At 45.1% G+C, this 16,653-nt stretch overlaps 1 protein-coding gene across 1 annotated transcript in view; it reads left to right on the forward strand.

Moving 5' to 3' along the window:
- Positions 1-16,653, forward strand: part of NIPAL2 (NIPA like domain containing 2) — a 50,974-nt gene that overhangs the window by 297 nt on the left and 34,024 nt on the right. The gene's annotated exons all lie outside the window — the stretch shown is intronic.

Genomic DNA, 16,653 nt, shown 5'->3' on the forward strand with positions numbered 1-16,653 from the left:
CCTTGCAGAGAGCTGTGCTGTTCTGTGCTAGAGCATCACTGGTTTTTGTCATCAGTGTTTCTGTCGCTGTCAGTGCTGACAATGTATTTGGGCAACTGCAAAAGAGAGACTGAAGTGGCCCCCAAGAACTAGCAAGTCGAAGCATCTGCTAACAATAAAAATGAATTGGAGGTTGATTAAACCCTTTACCTTTTCCCTGCATCTTGCTTCATAAACTAGGAGGCATTGGAGGATACTCAACATTCTTGTTTTTCACTGCATTAGAAGCAAACCACTTTTTTATGATGCAAAGTATTGGTATAAATTGTGCATAAAATGGCTTGCAGCTAACTGCTCTCCTTTCTCTGTGAGCAGCCCAGTAGCAGGTCATAACCTGGGGAAGGTCCCAAAAACTTCTCCCTCTGGATTCTGCATTTGTTACTGGGTCGATACCCAGATGGCAGGAGGCATTTCTCAGTCCCATGTTCTCAGAAGGAAAGAAAACTCTGAATTCCTCTGCTTGGGTCCCAAGAGCACAGGAATCCTGGCTGGTGGTGGTACTTCCCAGGACCAGAGCTGGGAGGGAAGAGTGTGGAGCCAGGGGTTATTGGGTCTGTGAATTAGGGCCCCAGGGCTGGGAGTGCTTGTAGAGCTGCTGGAGGAAGGCAGCAACAGGGAACTCCCTTGTCAGGGGGACACCCACCTGCACATCATGGTGGGGTTATTGGTTCGCTTGCAAAGCATCCCAGCCCTGCTCCTGTACTCCTTGGGGTGGTTGTGTGAGGATTGCAGTGCTTTAAGCCTGGTAGTTTTCTGGGAAGACCTGAATAATTTTTTAGTATTGCTTGGGTATCATTGGGCGAGACTGGTTTTCTGTGCTTTCATTTACTTACAGAGTTGAGGCTTTGGAGCAAGTAATGTGTAACTATGGGTTGTGTGTTGCTGCCAACCTTCATTTTCCCAAGAGTTAAATTCTTCTGTGCACCCCCATTTTCACTTTTTACATCCCTCCATTCCTGGCAAATGGGCTGTCCTGGCTGCCATTCAGTGGATCAGCCCAGTTTCAGGACTTCATGTGGAGGCTCTTTTCCCTTCCACTTTTCTTGAGGCCATTTCATCCTCTCTGTTAGGTTTTGAAGAGGACGTCTTTCTTTTTTACCTCTAGAAGGGACTATAACTGCATCATCTCTCATCCGCCTGAAAATACCCCAGGAAAGCTGAGTTGAATTGCTTTTGGGGGAGTATTTTTCAGTCCCTCCAGCCCCACAAACCATCAGGAGGGGAAAGAGTGAGATCCCCTTTCAAGAGCCCATAAACATGAGGGGCTCGGCATGGCTGCTGGTCACAGCTGCCATGTGGGCATCGGAGACATTCACGTGGGACCAGCAGATCTGACACGTGCATTTGGGAAATCCGTGGCACTAGAGTAAGCCTTAAACGACATCTGTAAACACGCAGCTCCCTGGAAGAAGTTAAAGTGCCTGTTTCCGCGTGGCTGTGTAGTATAATGCCTCCTTGTGCTGGCATTACATTTTGTTTTTTTTTTTAATTGGGGTTATTCTCCTACCATGTCCCTGATTGGGCTAATTGGTGCTAGCTGTTGGCGTGAGGGTAGCAGGGCGAATGCATAGTCATGGGGAAAAGAGGCTGGAGGTACAGTCATGGGGAAAAGCGGCTGGAGGTAGGACTTCTCCTTGGCATCAGTGTGGATGTAGCTTGGTTGATGCTGCTTGAGGAACCGCCCCTCTGAAATCAGCAACACAGGATCCCGTGCTCCCACAGCCTTCCCTGTCTCAGCCCTGCACTGTGTGTCATGGGACATGGGCGTGTTTAGTGGTGCAGTAAAATCTGATGAAATATGTACTTAGTTACCTGAAGTATTTCTTGACAAACTAAAATTATTGTATTATTTTTGGGTCTGCTGGAGCAATGAATGTACGAAGCCACCACATGTGGATTTGGTCTGCTTAATAGGAAGTGTATGTAATTGCTTCAGTTTAATCCTTTTTTATTTCTCTCAGCACTTCTCAAAGGTTGTTTATTTATTTCCAGTATTGTTGTTTATGGGCAAAAACATTTTGCAAGATTAGTTGAGATTATTAACTACAATATTGATCTTGGTTTGACTTTGTATCAGAGAAGGAGAAAAGACCTGGGTGGCAATAGTCAATGAAAGCTCAGATGTAATACTTCTTCTGTAACTCAGTAGTTCACACGGCTGTTGTCTGTAGTCACCGTGTGTAATTGTTCAAGTGCGGAAGCTGAGCTAGAGATGGAAGTTCATTTCACTTCTGCTTCTTTTTCCTCCTGTCTCTTAAAAACTCGGAGTTATTACTGGCTGCCCAGACGCTCACCTCAAGAGATTGTTTTATTTCGTGGGTTGTGGCAATAAATCATTTCGGCTCTATATTTGATGTTTCAAATGTTGATAGCTCCTTCAGACGGATCCGTGGCCTCTTGTCCCATGACAATATATCACAGCCTGTCACAGGTCATACGTGCAGGTGGTGAGTATGTGCAGCCAGGAAACCTGATCCTTCGTGTGCTCTAATCAGCAGGCGGTGGTGGCTGCTATCAGGCGAGATGAGAAATCCCACGGATTAAACACATTGTCGTGAGGTCTTTCTATGCTGCCTTCTATCGTATACCTGAAATCTAGATTTCGTGTGAAGTGCCCCAATTAAGGCTTTAGCTCATTCTGTTCAAGGAGGAAGTCTTCAGTGCTTCAACTCACCCCACTTTGCTAAGTGCTTGATGGAACCACTTGATGTCTAGTGCCATTGAGCCTCGGGAAGGTGAGGGAATGGTTTGGTCCCAGTTTCTTCCAGTGGCAGCACAGTTGCTGCTGGTACTCCTGCTGCCCCGGATGCTGCTGCCCCTGTGCTATGAGGGACCCAGTGCATGAGGGCAGGGAGGTGCCATCATGGAAAGGAAGATGATTTCTCCATTTCCCTTGGCTGAGGAAACACCTCGGAAACAATGAGGGCCTCTTCAGCTGACACTGCCACCAGAGAAAACAGTTGTCATGGCACATCCTACAAACATTCACCAGGTTATTTTATGCACTTAAACAATGAGATTTCCAACCATGGTTTTCAATCAGGGAAAGCTCTAGAGCAAGCCAAGGTGTCCATGGAAGTGCAGGCAGGAGCCAAAAGTGCAGCATGGCCACTGCGCACATGGGTTTCAACCACGGCAGCTTCCCACAGCAAGAAGCAACCACCAGATATTGTCAGACTATTAAAGGTGAAAGCAAACCCTCCTGTTTTTTTCCACTTCAAGTGTTTTCTAGGGTTTTTTAACACCCTTTTCTCAGTTTCTGTAGGGTACCTCATGCTGCAGTCTGCTCCCTGATGGACTGCAGATGTTAACTGTTTCAAGTTAATTAGTAAACCAGTCCCCGAGCATGGGGAGAGTAGAGACAAACATGCCCTCACCCTGCTTTCTGCTGCTGTACTCATCTGTGAAGACTATGGTGGAAAGTTTTTCCTCTTCCCCCCAGCTCCTTATTCTAAAACTGTTCACTGAAAGCAAACAAAGGTATCAAAACACTAACTCTGTTTCATCAGGTTGTTTTTTACCTGTCAGATTTCAGTATTCACAGTTTCAGTTTCCCTTATCTTATGGGGGAATGTGTATGGGAGAAAATGCATACTGTTTTCTTAGGTGGGAAATGCATGTTCTTTTCAGCCCTTATAAATCAAAAGTTAGGAAGAGGACTTTTTTCAGCCTTTCACATATACCTTTTTTGAATCAGTCATAGGGAATCCAAAAGTCACAGCTTACAATGAAGAATTGCAAACAGTTGCTGCCAGCACCAATGTACGCTCCTCTGGTGTTGTTCTGCTATCAGGAATCCAGCAGAATTTCCATGGCTTGGTCCCCATTTGATTAAGCTCTGCTAGAAAAGGATGTGTGGCTTTGGGTCATAATTGCAGGACTGTCGGCTGGGCCAGCTTTGCACCCAAGTTTTCAGGCTCTGCCAGAGCTGTAGGTCTGATCTGCTGGGGGCTGTGCTCTGATTAGCTTTAGTGTGAGTGAGAAGCTGACGTGAGAAAGCAAAATAGAGCACTGCTTAGAAAGGATCACCCATATCTTTCTTACAGCCTCATACATCCATTCTGCCTTGCCAAACGTCAGCTGTCCCTGCAGATGTAAAGATTGCAACACAGCTGCTGTGAAATGAGTGCACAGCTTAAATAAGCTGCGGCCTCCAGGTTAAAGAAAGATCAGCTGCTGCATGGGAACTTACTCATTACTCAAAGGTAGGGGATATAAGTACAGGAGAGCCTTACCCCTTGCCTGTACGCCCTGCATAGTACTGTAGGCATGTTTACATCATCACGACTATCAAATTCCTTAGGGAAATGTGGCTTTTTTCCTTCAATCACTGTAAGCAGAGTGGGAGTAAGCCATGAAGCTATTTATACCTCTGAATATACAAGAGGTAGGGGATGGGGCAGCAGGTCTGGAACAGATGCCTGAGTGGGAAAATAGCCCAAAGACTGGAGGTAGCATGCAGCTTTCCAAGCCAGCCTGCGGAGTGACCTGCTTATTTGGTTTCCACCAGGTACTACTGTGGGTCACAGAACTGCTTAATTTCCTAGTGCTGTGTTATTGGCAGGTCTCCATCACCCTGCCTAGGTTTCTTCTTCCAAGGCTGAAAGGAGCCAGGCGCCTATGGCAGTTTTCCCCCCAAGCCCAGCACAGTGCTGGGCAGCAGATACAGCAAACCAACTCAGCTCCATGTTTCGCGCTTGGGGCACACAGACCTGAAGCAAATGCTATTGATGGGAGAACTCACCACCCGTCTGTTCTGGACACTTTCATCTCTTCAGCGTTGCTGGCAGAGCTGATTGAATGAATGCGTTCTAGCCTGACAGCTGACAGAAGCTGGTGAGCAAAGCCCTTTTATTTAGGCTGAGGAATCGCAGTTCATTTTGACCAAAGCAGTCTTGGTGGCTCCTCTTGGACACCTCAGCCAGGCCATTGGAAACAACTGCCCTCGCAGGGCTCGGGCCGTGCTGAGCACCAGCTATAGCTCTGCCAAGTGCCTGTTCCCTGATTTCTCACTGGGCTATTTTTCCCAAATCTCAGATGGTTTTCAATGCTTCCCATCCCAACACCTGCTATGGTAAAATGAGTTTTCAGTTTTTCTGAGGACATTAAAAAACATGTGCATTTGATTTTTATTTTTTAATTATTAAGGTGACAGTGAGTTATACAGGAGTTGGTAATTATGCTAATCTGTTTTAAGAGGTTTGAGAATGTTAATTTGGAAATTTCTAGGCAATAATGAAGATCACAATTCTTGTCATTTGTCAGAAAGTGGGGTACAGAAGACAAATGCAAGGAAACTTGAGTAAGAAGTTAGACATATCCTACCTAGTGCAGAAATTAGTTTTGCTTTGAACTGCTTCAAAATGGTATTTTACAGAAAGATCGGGGACATAGTGCAGACTCTGTCAGATATCCAGCTCAGCCACTGACTAGAGGGCTTAAAACATAGGCACTGCTCTTCAGCGCAGTGATCCAGAGCAGCAGAATCAGATTTAGTCTGGAGCCAGCAGAGCAGGGCGAGTGATCCTCTTCCCTTAGCGGGCACTGAGTAGGAAATACTAAGCGTGGGACAAATCTGAATCCCTACCCTGCTTTGGAGGTGTCTCGCACAGTGCAGCGCTTTGCCCTCGCTGCCCCCAACTTCTAGACTACTCTGCAAATAATGGACTTGAAATTAAATTGGCTGTGGCTACTGTGTTGATTTTGGTGTCTCACAGCTTTGCCTGGGAGTTGTAAGGTGTTGTAGGGTGAAGGTCTGGATGCTCAGGAAAACACCTGTCAGCTCCTGAGATTTCAGGACGTTGCTATGTGGGTGTAGGACATTGCTGCTGCCACCCAAAGAGGTGGTGTTGCTCCCATCTTGAATCTCTGCTTCTGCTGCTTTGCTTGCCCTAGTGCTCATTTGACTTCTTGATGAGGCAGTTTGTCTGGCTAAATCGACAGGAAAATACTCATTGATATAATTTTTTAAATAAATGTTGCCCTTCTCATAAAATCTCACCTGTGACACTGTGGGCCCTTATGATTTTGTGACCTGAAGAAGACTTTATTTCTCTTTGAAGCTGACATATGGTCTTTCTTTTCCTATGCTCTGGAAGTCTGCTTTGGGCATCGAAAAAAAAGATGTCTGAATCTTATCCTTTGCGGTGGGTTGACCCTGGCTGGATGCCAGTTGCCCACCAAAGTTGCTCTATCACTCCCCTCCTCAGCTGGACAGGGGAGAGAAAATATAATGAAATACTTGCAGGTTGAGATAAGCACAGAGAGATCACTCAGCAATTACTGTTACGGGCAAAACAGACTCTACTTGGAGAAATTAGTTTAAATTATTATCCACCAAAATCAGAGTAGGATAATGAGAAAATAAAAACTAAATCTCAAAACACCTTCCTCCCACCCCTGCCTTCTTCCTGGGCTCAACTTCACTCCCGATTTTCTCTACCTCCTCGCTCCCCAGTGGTGCAAGGGGATGGGGAATGGGGGTTACTGTCAGTTCATCACACATTGTCTCTGCCGCTCCTTCCTCCTCAGGGACAGGACTCCTCACACTCTTCCCCTGCTGCAGTGTGGGGTCAGGGAGACAGCAAGGGAGACAGTCCTCCATGAACTTCTCCTACATGAGTCCTTCCCATGGGCTGCAGTTCTTCACAAACTTCTCCAGCGTGAGTCCCTTCCATGGTGTGCAGTCCTTCAGGAACAGACTGCTCCAGCATTGGTGCCCCGTGGGGTCACAAGTCCTGCCAGCAAACCTGCTCCAGCGTGGGCTCCTCTCTACACAGGTCCTGCCAGGAGCCTGCTCCAGCGTGGGCTTCCCACAGTGTCGCAGCCTCCTTCGGGCATCCACCTGCTCCAGCGTGGGGTCCTCCGTGGGCTGCAGGTGGATATCTGCTCCACCGTGGACCTCCATGGGCTGCATGGGCACAGCCTGCCTCACCATGGTCTTCACCACGGGCTGCAGGAGAATCTCTGCTCCGGCACCTGGAGCACCTCCTCCCCCTCCTTCTTCACTGACCTTGGTGTCTGTAGAGTTGTTTCTCTCACATATTCTCACTCCTCTCTCTGCTGCTGTTGTTGCAGTTGGTTTTTTCCTTCTTAAATATGTATCCCAGAGGCGCTACCACCGTCACTGATTGTTTGGCCTTGGCCAGCAGCAGGTCCGTCCTGGAGCCGGCTGGCATTAGCCCTATCAGACATAGGGGAAGCCTCTAGCAGCTTCTCACAGAAGCTACCCCTGTAACCCCTCCTGCTACCAAAACCTTGCCACGCAAACCCAAAACATCCTTGCAAGTCTCCAACAGTCTGCTGGGTCTGATTAACTCCTGTTTGAAAGAATCAAAAGACTCCAAATGACTCAAGTAGAAATTTGACCAAACTCAAAACCCAAGGCTTTAGAGAGATGAGCAAACACCAGACTATGCAATTCAGTCATAAGGGAGGTGAGGACCTTTGGCTAACTTAGTAACTGGAGGCTGCAATTTGGAGTTTTGGTGACATGTATAAACTGTTATGCTCATGTTTATAATGTCACCACAGACTGTCCCAGAAGAATGGCATTTGTTAATGTGAACAGTTGGGAGATATGCTTTCCATTCTGTGACTAATCTGGACTTTGAAACGTCAGCAGCTTCAAAAGACAGCCAGTTGGTGTGCAAATCAACGCCAGGCCTGCAGCAAAGATCTTAAGAAATGTGGCAGTGATATTTGCAGAGTGTGCTCAAAAGTAAATAGTCAATATCTAAACAAACAGATGTGTACTGGTTAAATTTAGGTTATACCAGTATAACTCCATTCTCCTCCATGATGCCTATGGTTGATTTACATCATCTAGGCTAGAAGCTTTGGCCATAATGGGGAAATGAAGAGAGATTATGGAACTGTGATAGAGAGAAATCATGGTATCGTTGGAGTTTAACTCTTGGGTGAGGCATGCAGTGACTCTCTGGCTATATTCCCCTTTGTGTCCTGCTGTGTTCCGTAGAAATAGCCCTGCGATGCAGAGACCTATGGTGAATGCAAGGTCTGGACCATGATGAATGCAAGGTTTGGAGGAAACCCCTCCACATATGGAAGCAATGACTCACAGCAAAGCAAATGCTAGCTCCTTGGACATGGCTTCTTCATGCTGGCTGAGGAGAAGCAGTAACATCTCCTCTTGTGGACAAGTCTAGCTCTTGCTGACATTTAATTCCCTAGAACCAAATCAGCTGCATGGGAGCTAAAATCTCCGCCAGAATCTTAGCTAACATGTCCAATGACTTAATTGTCACCCTGTTTAAAACAAAGTCGTTTTGCCAGCTGATATGGATTGCACTCAAAGACTTTTTCTTCAACAGACAAGGATACCTCCACTGGAAAGAGGTTCCTGTGAAAAACAACCAAAATACGGGTTTTGTGTACATAACAGACTTGTACCCAGATAGTTAACTCCCAATTAAAACCTACTTTAATTATTTGGGGCTCCAGCTTGGGAGTAAATGGATCGTGACTCCATATACTTTGCTTTGTGACTCTAACCTACTGGTTCTTAATGTTTTTCTTCCCTTTTTGTGGGGTGGTTTTGGTTTTTTTCTGCTTTGGAATTGTCACAAGGTTCTTGTTTTTATTGACTTCTAATGACATTAATCTTTTTGCTTTGTTTCTCTCTCTTTCAGTGACAATCTTTTGCTCCCTGCAGTGACTAAAGCACCATGAACATTATCATTCAGTGACTGTGTTATCATGCAGTAATGACTCAGTCATCATGTCAAGATGACGGAGAGCAAAGCTTGTAGTGTCACCAGAAGCTTCAGTCAAACAAATAGTAGCAGCTTTCATGTGATCAAGTCTCTAGCTCCATCTCTTGACTATTGTACTGGTTTTGGCCAGAGTTAATTTTCTTCATAGTAACTTGTATGGTGCTATGTTTTGGATTTGTGATGAGAAAAGTGTTGATAACATGGGGATGTTTTAGTTATTGCTAGGCAGTGCTTGCAAAGCGTTGAGGTGTTTCTTGTTTCTCACACTGCCCCACCAGCAAGTAGGCAAAGGGTGCACAAGAAGTTGGGAGGGGACACAGCTGGGACAGCTGACCCGAACTGACCAAAGGGATATTCCCTACCATATGACGTTGTGCTCAGCAATAAAAGCTGAAGGAAGAAGGAGGAAGGGGGAGGACATTTGGAGTTATAGCATTTGTCTTCCCAAGTAACTGTTAGGTGTGATGGAGCCCTGCTTTCCTGGTAAGGGCTGAACACCTGCCTGCTGATGGGAGGTAGTGAATGAATTCCTCGTTTTGCTTTGCTTGTGCATGCAGCCTTTGCTTTACCTGCTAAACTGTCTTTATCTCAATGCACGAGTTTTTGCGCTTTTACCCTTCTGATTCTCTCCCCCATTTTGCTGGGGAGGAGTGAGCGAGCAGCTGTGTCGGGCTGAGCTGTTGGCTGGAGTGAAAGCACAGCAACTACAGATCAGAGGCTGCTAGGACAAACTAAAAAGCAATGAGTGGTTCACAAAAGTCCAACAGAGAACACAAAAAGGTGATAAAGGTACCTGGAAGAGATCATTCAGCTAAACTGATTTTTGTTTTCTGCAACAGAAGGCAACTATGTAGTAGATGTTTTGGATTCTTGTGAACTAGACACCTACTCCTTATGTCAGCACCCACCACGGACTACAAAATGGCAACCAATACTCTAAACCAGGTTACAGTTTGTAGTAAAAGGTCAAAATGAACAACTGTAATGTGTCACAGGGAGACAGCTGGGAAAACACGAGCCCATTGCCTATATCTCAGGCCTCTGCAAGAAATTTGCATATGAGATCATTTCTTTAAAGAGTTTATTTGTTATCCCCAGATTTGCATCTTGAAGTTTTGACCAGAAGCATCTGCAAATTAAATGCATCCAGTTGTGTATTTGTGTGTGTATGCACCCGTATGCATACATGTGAATATTTTACAGAGTGCAAGGCCTCTTGTTTTTAAATCATCACTGATAATCTAGCAGTTGTTTATATTTAAATGAATAATGTTGCTAACCAGAAAGTTCTGCCTTCTGGAGTCCAGTCATTTTTTTGCATGAGGAACTATCTGTAAATGATTAACTCTCTGTGGAAATGAAACTAGCAGAGCCAAGTGTGTGAGGCGCAGGAAGGAAAGCAAGGAACTAATGTACAGCACCCCTCCTCTGGAGGAACAGCAGACTGGAAGGACCTTTGGGCTGCCCATTCCCCTACCGTAAAATCACATAACTGTTTTAACAGATGGATCAAACTTCATTCTAAATGCAGTCGAATCTTTTCTTTTCCCCCTCCCCTGTTGTTACTTCTGTTAGAAGCTGTTCTGAAATGCCACTGGCTTGGAAGTGTCCTCATTTCCAGCCTATGTTTGCCCCTGGCCCACATGTGTGACACCGCGGTTCAATGACTGGGCATGTTCACTCGGGTTGTGATGTAGAGAAGCATTATCTGTGCACATCAAAGGAAGGGTTAGTTATATCTAACAGAGGATTAATTGAGACAGGATGGGAGACAAGCCTGCCTTTGTTGGAAAGTGATGCTGGAGAGGTGCATGCTGGAAAAGGCATGTCATTCTCCGGCTCCTCTCAGATGGTAAAGGGAGATTTTTATATGAAAATTCTTTTTAGGGTTTGGCAAATAATGTATTAAGCTGGCTACATTGCTGTCAGGGTTTTGTGTATCTGATTTAAGTGGAATTAGAAATAGCTCATTTGTACTCCAGCAAGACTTTTACTACAGTAACAAGAGGGAATGAGCTAGCTGTGCTTGGTTTGGAGGCATGTTTGCGTGTACATGCAGAGCGAGCCATCTCTCCAGCAGTACTCTCTGTGCCTTGACCTGCAACCTGAGGTAACCCTTAACAGCACTCTATTTACTCAGTTGTTCCGATAGCTCCCTTTTGAGCTTGCCCGTCTTTCTGAACACAGGCAGAGCTAGCTCCATCTTGCAGGGCATGAACTGGTACACTCCAGCTCCCCATGAGCCTTGTGTCCCCTCCTTGGCTCTCGATTTAGGGGTCCAGGGAACCGCATGAAGCCGGGAGAGGAGCAGCGCAGCCTCTCAATGTGAGCCAGGCTGTAGCTTCTGGAAGCTAATATACCTAGGCTTTGAGTGGTCTGGCTTGAACCTTACCTTGTACACAAGGAACTAGACAGGGTCAAACAGGAATATCCAGAAAGCCTGCTCCTGGGTAGCAATAGAGGAGTATCCCCGAGCCAACTGGCCATTTTCTGGGGGAAGCTGGTCAGGCAATGCTGGCTTGCCTCCTTGTTTCTCCTGAGGGACCTGGAAACTGGCTAAAGTTTATAATCCTACACTTGCTTTTCCTGGTATGTAATTTCTATAGTTGCCATGGGGATGTTACGTGATGGTCCTTGAGAAAATCTTTCTATTAAGGTGTTATCAACTATGATTGAAATTTTTAGAGCCTCTGTTATACAGTCATTGGAGAGTTTTTTATTTGCAAGCTAACAGGCAGTATTAAAAATATGAAATGGTCTTTGATTATGCCGTAAATTATCCCAGGCTATTCACCTGAGGAACAGTGTAAAAATCGGTTCTGTGCCTTCCCCATTCTCCCATTTAATTCTAATTTTGAGATTTGTTTCCTGAGAATAAGAAATTGAAATGTAGGAGTTGAGAGGTTTGGTTGTAACTCTTCAAAAAGGAAAAAAATTACTGTTCATAATGCTTGTTAACATTATAGTGAATGGATATGTTTGTAGATAACCTTAGTGAGCATATCAGAAGTTGCTTTAGTATATTTCACAATTCGTATTCTTCATCTCAGTTTGTTATCCACTATGGACATTCATTAAAGTAATCAGACTGATGAATATAAATAAGATATCATGAAAATGATTAAAGCATGGAGATGAATAGAAGTGTCCCACTTCTGCAGTTGCTTTATCCTTTTAAGTACCCACACCTTCTGATAACTTACCAGGCTCCACTTCCAGCCTTTACAGTTTGTCTTTTTTCTGGAAAAAGATGTATTTTAAATTTGTGAGGTAATGAAAGGCAAAACCTAGTAAAGGCAAGGGTACTGTAATATTCATGAGATAGGAACTTTATCTACTGTGGTCTGGAATCCAGCCTGGCGACCTGTGTAAAACCTACAAACTGCCTTGTCTCCACTCACATTTATCCTGACCTAGTTACCAAGTTCCCCTCTCTCCTTCTGTTCCTGACAAAAATGGTGCCAAATGTTTTAATTCTCTCCTTCTTGTGTATTGAACAATGTCCCTTTTCTTTTATGTCACAACGAACAAATCAAACGTATTTTCATTACATATTCCAACATGGGCAATTGCCCTCTTACTCTTATTTCAGGTCTCCAGTACTTCATATGGGCCTGAACCCATATATGAGTATATGAATTGCACTATGAAAACCATTGAAACAAGGCCCTTGTTTTCTTTATACATCTGTAAAGCACTGAGTACAGCCAAAACTCTGTGAATAATAATAGCTAAATGATAAGCCTCTCCTAATTCCACATGGTGGCTCTTTGAAAAATATGGTTTTTGTTAAGGGCTCTGAATTGCCCTTGCTTCAGAGTTAACTCAGAATTGGAAGTTTAGAAGGCATTTTTTTCCCTTTTTTACAAAATCCATTGAGATCTGACAAAATACTAATTACTGGAAACGATGTGTAGTTTTTGAAGCAGTATATGTCATTACATTTTTTGGGAACACCTTTAGATCACAAATAAATGAAGAAATAAAGAAAAACAGGAGGAACAGTTTAACTAGCCTTCATGAATGAGCCAACAACACACATTTGAAATGGGTTTTTTCTGTTCACCAGTTCAATTTATAGGCATAGCAAGTTTCCATAAATAATGGCCATATACCTTTTAGTCAATGCAGACTAAGTTAATCTTTCTAAGTTTTCATTTCACAGGCCTGGCAATTGCAGTTTAATGTGCATTAGGAAAACACACATGCAATATGGATAAATTGCATCTCACTGTGTAATTGAGTCTCCAATGCAGATTTTAGTCTGCAAGGGACAAATTTATTAGAATTAGTGCCAAAGATTTAGATTTCAGCCCCGCTTTTATTTGCTATAAACCCTTTACTTTACTTTACTTTGACAATAAAAAGAGACCTTGCATGTAAAATGCCCTTTTAAAACCCTGCCAGAATGATGTGAAAAGGTGCTAGGGTAAATAAGAATCAGGTCCTGCATGAGTGCTTGAAGCAGGACTGTACGCAGCAATATGCCATACTGTTGCTCATTTATTTTGAATAGTGATATGTTGCCACTTCACTTGGCAAGTGGATGCCTACTGACCAATCATTAAAACCTCCCTTCCCCGCGCCTGGGCTCGTGCGAGAGACTCACGCGACTGGGATGGGGGATCCCGGGTGAGTGCTGAGGGTGCCTTGCTGGAGACGAATTTGCCACTTTTTGAACTCATTCCCCCCAGCAGCCCCCTGTACGGGCCACTGTCACCACTGGCAAACCGTGCGGGGTCACCATTTTAGAACCCTTGCTGTGGCTTGTGAATTTTGATCCACCTTTAGTTTTAAACATTGGCAGGTAGGTTATAAAGAACATAATGCTAATGGGGTATATTTTGGGATGGCTATTTCAAAGCTGCAACAGTGCCTTGCCAGCCTCACAAATAGTTGTTTTAATGCAAATGAGGCAGTGAGGGAACGGAGGGCCAGAGGAAGGAATTCCTCAAGCCGGCTTTGCCACCGAGGAAAATGTCAGCAGATCCCCAGCCTCAGTCCATGGTCTGTGTGCTCGGGGACTATCTAGAAAGGACTGCAAAACAAGCAAGTGACTTTCATGGCTGTTCCAAACCATATTAAGGTGAAGGAAATCAAATATCTGTGCTGTTTTTTTAGTTACTGGAAAACTTAAGGGCAGGATATTTCTGTGACAAGCCTCATGCATTTGGAAGCACTGGAAGAATGTGTCAACAGTTTGAAATCTGGGGTCTGACAAAGTGGCCTGTACGTTCAGACAGATGTTTTGGTGATGAAGGGACTTGCATTTTATGCCAACAGTTTTGAATATTTAAGGCTTTTTGCTGTAGAAGTCCGTAGTTGACTGAAGTAGCACCATGGCTCTGAAGTTGTGTCTGCAACTGAATTCCCTCACGGAGGGACAGACTTACGTGTGGGAAGCCCTGCAGTGCTGTGGATGATATCACAACTGGATACCACAACTGGAAACTCTGTGTTCAGAGAATATCATATTTATTACTTATAAAACTGGCTGTTCCACCAGCCCTCTAGCCTCTAAAGGATGTTGAATGGCAGGCACAGCACAAATAATGAAGCCTTTTACATGACAAGATGGGAACAGAAGGGTTGTGGTGGCCTTCAGGGCAATACAGCAACCATTTTGGTTTGATAGGGTGATCTATCTTCTGTCGCAGGTCATCTTTCATTCATGCATCATTTTACTAGCCTGAGATATGGAATCCTATTTTTTTCTCTCCTGCTTTGAGCACTGCTGTATGTGATAGCTCTTGTGCATTAGAAATTGCCTGCTGACTTAAGATGCACTCTGATTTGTGAAGTTTGCAATCTAATTTTCCTCTTTACTGTATTTTTGTTCCCTGTTGTTTTCTTTAATATTGGCATGTCTGAGTATAAACATGTACAAGACAGTTTTGCCATGCTATAGCTGCATGGCGTTACTGTACTTTCATCTCATCTCCCTGAACAGATCCATGTGATATTTGACCTCCTCAGGGCATTGTACTCTGCTTTTAATCTTCAGGGGTCTGTCCAGCCCTGGGTTTAGAAGCATGGTGCTATCACCATATTAACCAGAGCTCATTAACACATGTCAGTCTGGAGCAGTCAGCGCAGTATATATGCCAACAGCAATGCTCAGGTGAAACATGTGGCCATTACAATAAAATGACCTGAGCAATGAGGGTAAGTTTTGAGCCCAGGCTGCCACTATGAATTTGCCTTGATCATACACACGCACCATTTTTCCTTATGTGCAGACACAGAGGTTGCTTAAGTTACGCGCAAGGGAGTGTCACCTCAACAGCTTTGCGTGTGTTTGTCAGGGCCCCGAAGGCACCCACGGCCCTGCCCGTCCCTGCCTACCCCTGGGGCTCTCCCACCCTGCCCGCAGCCCAGGACCCCATTTCAGCCCCTGGGGCCGTCAGCCTCTGCTCCAGTGATGCCACAGCAGGGCTGGTCTCCAGCTCCCCACAGCCCTGCCGAGGGCTGGGTCCACCCACAGGCCCATGTCCCAGCCCAGCCCCAGCTCAGGGAAATACTGGTCTTGGTATTTCACAGGGAAGTACTGAGACAATGGTCACACATGTCTCGGTATTTCCCAGAAAATGAGGAGAAGACTGAGAAGACCCAAGTTTTTGACCTGTTTTCTGTTCCTGGCAATTTCTGGAACCTGTAAGAAAAGGATTGACTCTTGGGAGATGGTTTCTGTTCAGACACAGGGTGGTCATCATGTTAGAAATCTTATGTGTTCCACAAGGATATCTGAGCCAAGCTCACAGGTACCTGACAAAGCAACCACCGCGGTATGAAAGCCGTCACTGTTCTGGAGGGGACAGCAGTGATGCAGGGCATCGGAAGTCCCTGTCCATGCAGTGTGTAAAGCCTTCAAAGGGGCATTCGCTTCACAGTCTCTGGAGGCAGGTACTCAGGTCATCATGAGTACCCATACATGGATCTGATTTTGCACATTTTTTTAGATGACAGATGGAGCACACAGCTTCATCCTCTGCCCATCAGCTGCATGCAAGTTTTACCTCCAGAGCTGGATGGAGACCCTCCTTTGGGCTGGCTTGAGCCTGTGTGTTGGTCTCTTCTCCCATGTAACTAGCAATAGAATGAGAGGAAATGGCCTCAGGTTGTGCCAGGGGAGGTTTAGACTGGATATTAGGAAAAATTTCTTTACTGAGAGAGTGGTCAAACACTGGAACATGCTGCCAGGAAGGTGGTGGAGTCACCATCACTGGAGGTGTTAAAAAACCATCTAGACGTGGCACTTTGGGACATGGTTTAGTGGGCATGGTGGTGTTGGGTTGATGGTTGGACTTGTTGATCTCGCAGGTCTTTTCCAGCCTTAATGATTCTGTGATTCTGTGATACGCCCTGGGGTGCTGGTTGCCTCATGAGTCCTGCAGAGTGCCTGTGACCCCCGGCTGAAAGCTGGGAGTAAGGAGCTGCAAAGGGTTATCCAGAGATGCAGCCATAAGGTAGGATCAGCCACAGAAACAAAAAAAGCAGCAAAGAGATGGGGTTCTCTGCTGGGAGTAGTGCGGATGCATTACTGATGTGAAACTAATAAAATGATAGGGTAAATGAGGTGGCAGTTTCTGTTTGCTATTCTCTGCTGCCTCCTTTTTCTTAAACCCTTCACGATAAGGCTGACAAGGCCACTTCTTCACCCCCTCACAAGGGAGTATGTTGTCATTTAAAAAGAACAAGTCTTTGGGAGCAAGAAAACAATTTTGATTTAACTGCTGTTTTATGGAAGCTGCCGTGGGTGCAGGATGATGAGGGGAGTGCAATAATCCACCTGTGAAGTGCTCAAACTTTGCGCAAGATCAGTGCTCAGGGTTTGATGCTACAGCATCAAAGCCTCAGGAAGGAAAACCCATCCCCTCTG

The sequence above is a fragment of the Gavia stellata genome, chromosome 3, assembly GCF_030936135.1.
Source record: "Gavia stellata isolate bGavSte3 chromosome 3, bGavSte3.hap2, whole genome shotgun sequence".
NCBI classification, from domain to species: Eukaryota; Metazoa; Chordata; class Aves; order Gaviiformes; family Gaviidae; genus Gavia; species Gavia stellata.